General features: G+C 42.2%; 1 pseudogene; it reads right to left on the bottom strand.

Moving 5' to 3' along the window:
- Window positions 1-3,780: 3,780 nt before the first annotated feature.
- LOC122796041 lies at window positions 3,781-4,349 on the bottom strand (annotated as a pseudogene).
- Window positions 4,350-4,782: the final 433 nt, after the last annotated feature.

The following is a 4,782-nucleotide window of genomic DNA, read 5'->3' as shown; positions in this document are numbered from 1 at the left end:
CCGGGCTGTGTACTACATGAACTACAAACTGAATTGGCACCTCACCTAAGTATCATGTTTACTTATACCCTCACCTCAGGCTTCGTGCCCACTGAGTGACGCACAGCTAAAGTTATCCCACTCCACAAGGGGGGATCCACCTTGGATCCCGGGAACAACTGCCCCATCAGTCTGATGAGCCTGATCTGCAAGGCCATGGAAAATATTATCATGGAACTTATAAACAAAGATATTGGCAACCTTCAAACACTGGACCCCACCCAGTTTGGGTCTTTGAAGGGCCGATCTTGTCTCCTGAATCTGATTGACTTCTTTGAATCAGTCTCCAGAGCCTTGGATGAGGGTAAGGCAGTCCACACAGCCTATCTGGACCTCGCCAAGACCTTTGACACCACCCCCCACTCTGGGGATTAATCCCTATGTCACTCGATGGATTGCCAACTGGCTTACTGACAGAACCCACACTGGAAAAGTAGTTGACTCCAAATCCAGCTCCAGATAAGTGACAAGTGGAGTACCTCAGGGTTCAGTCCTGGGACCGTTCTTGTTTGGCATCTACTTCTCTGAAGTACAGGCCAACACTAAGGGAATCTAGCTAACAAAGTTCGCAGATGACTGCAAACTGGGAGCCATTATTGAATCCCCAAATGATGTGGATACTCTACAAAAGGGCCTTACAGAAATGGATGCTTGGTGCCAGAGCCATGGGCTCAAGCTCAATGCCAAGAAATGGATAGGAAAAAAACATGTACCTGTGAATTGCCACATAGGTGGCAGTACACTAAACACCGAAAATGTGATAAGAGACTTAGGGACACAGGTGGACAGTGGTCTCACCTTCAATAACCATATCGCCACTACAGTCAGGAAATCCTTCTATGTGGCACACCTCATCACTAAAGGCTTTTCATCCAGAAAAAAGGAGGTCATTGTCCCACTGTACTCATCCCTCATTAGACCCATTATAGAATACAACACCCCATTTGGTATGTGCCTCTCAAGACATCTGCAACAACTGGAAAGGCCGCAGAAATACCTCAGTAAAAGAATCACAGGCCTAAAGCAGATGCCCTATGCTGACCGCCTTAAAAAACTCCAGCTATACTCTGTTGCATATCATCTACTCAGAGGCGATGTCTGCTTAACATACAAGGCCATGTCAAACCCAGAGCTGTTGGACATACTGCACTTAAAGAAATCCCAATACCTCAGAGCCACATGCTCCAGGGATCTAAACCTTGTCATCACAATAAACAAAACATGCTGGAGGGATAGGTTCCTGACCCAGAGACTGCCCAGTCTTTGGAATAGTCTGCCCATACATGTCAAGCAGACAGCCTCCTTGGCTCTCTTCAAAAGGAACCTTGATGATTGGATGGGAGAAAGGAAATTCACCCTGGGGATCATGTCAGTCACCCTGCTAGACAGGGGATGAGGGAAGTAAATAGTGTGGGAAGAAATAGCCAGGGAATTGTTATGGCTAGGCTTGTATAGGCCCTAGGGCTGATGGCCTAGTACCAACCTATGATCCTATGGAACAGACTCCTATCCACATAAAATAAATTTCATCCGGGTTCATATTAAAGCACAAATTAGATCTAGGGAAGGGAAACAGGAAACTCACCCCGGGACTGCCCCCTCTACTACTAATAGACAGAAGCAGCTTCTTAATGCTTTATCCCATGCATGGGTCCCCTCACAATATCTATGGGATTATCTCAGTTACTCTCATTAGGAGTAATATATAATTATTTACCAATGGGATGGGTAAGGACAATCTATAACTAAATGGGATAGGTTATTTTGAGCACAAATATGGAAAATGGCTAGGCTTAAAACAGCCCTCAAGGGCAGCTAGCCTACTACTTACCTATGAACCTATGATCAATGCAGCTAAACAAAGAACTGTACAAAATGAATGACAAGGAGAAAGTAAGCAAAAGCACATTCTTATCAATGTATCATGTTCAACAGCCAACCAGTTAACAGTGCACATCTCAGTCCATGACTACTATGTAGGTAATGTCAACCTTAAGGAGGATGTCAATTAATCAGTCAGCACCAAACCAATAATTCTTGATAACAGTTGCATACCCAAATCTGCTCAGATTAAGAGATAGCTCTTATCCCTCTTATAATTATGCCTCTCATTTCTGCTATATATATTGTGGGAAACATCTCATAATGTTGCAACTTCTGATATTTACTTTTTGTTAACATGCTGTGTTGACTGGACTATTTACCCCAACCAAATCATAGATAATTCTTTTTTCTAGCAAAAAATAAAAAAAATAAAAAGATTTCCACAGCAAGGACTTATGCCACATCCCAATATCCAGATGCAAAATGAACTTGTTTTCCATATACACACTTGGCCTCATAAGCACTTCAAACCTCCCCTGCAACAAGACAAATCATGCCACAATGTAATTAAATCCAGCATAACTTAAATCGATGAAAGATGTACATGGAAAAAAAAAGACCACAACAGCTTGACTTTCGACTTCTTGGCCAGACAAGTGTACACTGATGCTTTGAATCATGGCAACATAAAAAAGAAACACACACTAAGAACATAACCAATCAGGTAATTTTGGATATTGCCCCCCCCCCCAATAAAGACACCATCCATTTAATACAAACAGCATTTGTAATCACTGCAAAGGAGCCTATACATAAGTATCTCCAGTTGAGATCTGCTGTGTAGGCCCTTGGGACTGAAACATGTCTACCCCAGAGAACATGGGAATGTCTGACACATCTAAAGGAAAGAAAAGACCTTCCCCATGCCTCAGGGTCACAATACAATACAGAGAAAAAAAAAAGATTATGGGGACTAGAAGAGACCAACCCTACCACTGCAACAAAAACAGGCAGTGATGACCACTACAATGGCAGCAGGCACAGACATTGTCCACTGATGTATATGCCATTTTATAGAAATCACCAACATTTCTCTGGTAGCTCTACAGAAATAGTCACTCACACAGAATGCATTATTATAAAAAATAATGTACTTTATTTTAAGGCAAACAAGACGGCAACACATTAGATCATTCCTTTATAAAATACAATCAAAGATTTTTTTTCTGAAATATCTATTTCTCACCATAATGTAATTCATCAATCAAAATATGAGCACCTTGCGTACCATCTGCAAGCACAATACTTAAACTATTTTAGCCAACTTCAGCTATACATCAACCACTACACATGTGCACATTTGCTTTGCAGTTTTTAAAAAGGTCCCATCATTTAAAAGTGAATGAGTGTAACGATTTAAAAAAAAATTATAAATCACAATTAAATGCAGCCTTCAGTTCAAGTCTGTTAAAAAGGTAACCTATCACTGGATATTGTTGTGTTGTAAAATGTTCAGAATTATCGCTCAGTAATTCATTCTCAACGAGGAATAACATTTTATAAAACAGTAATACATCCAGTGGGTATGCAAAAACATAAATAAAGTGAGGCGCAGAATACGCCCACCCGTGCTGGATTTCAAGTTTTCGATGCCACTGCCAGTGTATCAGGTGGCACAAAAGTCTTTGGGCCCTTTGGATCCCACAGGGCAAGTAGCAGTACCTCTGGGCATTATGCTTTCCACATGTCTCTGATGGCATGGCTCCTGTACTAGTCTAATACTTAGGAGATAGTAAAAGTCAGGAGAACACGACTCTGTTTGTCTGCAAGCTTTTCTTCTAAGCTTCAGATCGGCCACGACCCAGGCCCCCCAACCAATAAGTCATCTCAAAGCACGCTGCATCTCATGCATCTTCTTCAGTTTGGTTTCTGTCTTTTCTGTAAAGCAGCCTTTGTTGCGGTCTCAAAGACCTGCTGGACACCTTCTCTTGTTTGGCTGAGCCCTCTATGTATTCATATGCCCCGATCCGCTGCGCCATGGCTTTAGCATCTTTGCTCCGCACTGGGCACTGTTTACTTTTCGTCAGGTCAGCGCAAAGTTTTTCATGATTCCTCAAGTCCTTCATATTACTCACCAGCACAACAGGCATGAAAGGGCAAAAGTGTTTTATCCCTGGCATCCAAATCACAGGGATATTCTCCATGGAGTTTGGACTGTCCACTGAAAAACATATTAGGACAACATCGGTGCCTGGGTAGGATAATGGGCGAAAGTGGTTGTAATCCTCCTGCCCTGCAGTATCCCAAAGGGCCAGCTCAACTTGTTGCCCTTCCACTTCAATGTCCATCATGTAGGTCTCAAACACTGTTGGCACATAAACCTCGGGGAACATGTCCTTGCTGAAAGCGATGAGGAGGCACGACTTCCCACACGTGCCGTCCACGACTATGACCAGCTTCTTCCTCATGGTAACAGCCCCAGACATAATCCTATTCTGCTTTCCTTGTCCTTTTGTACGCTGTATGGAACACATTCACTTCATCAGTGGGTCACTGTTTTGTTCTTGACAGGGTAAACAAAATTGACAACAATTTTATGCCATCCGGCATCAGCCGTTCTCTCTGAGCTGAAATTAAGCTAATTGGGGACGGCTCACTGAATAGGACATTGGCTCCTATGCTGAAACAAATCAGCTGCTAAACTTCAACTTCAGAAGATGCTTAGGACATTAGCTGCTGCTTTAGCACTATTAAATATATACTCTCTACTTATAATGCAGACAATGCATTTGAATGATGTGACACATTTCAAACAAGAGGAGTTACCCAACGGTACTGTCATTAAATATACATATATATTTCCTGTTCTGTGTGTAATGATACTAAGCTGTAATAATTCGCAATGGACATTTTGATGCA

The sequence above is a fragment of the Protopterus annectens genome, chromosome 2.part2 (assembly GCF_019279795.1).
Source record: "Protopterus annectens isolate FY-2018-M chromosome 2.part2, PAN1.0, whole genome shotgun sequence".
Classification (NCBI taxonomy): Eukaryota; Metazoa; Chordata; order Ceratodontiformes; family Protopteridae; genus Protopterus; species Protopterus annectens.
This window is presented reverse-complemented; position numbering and strand designations above follow the sequence as displayed.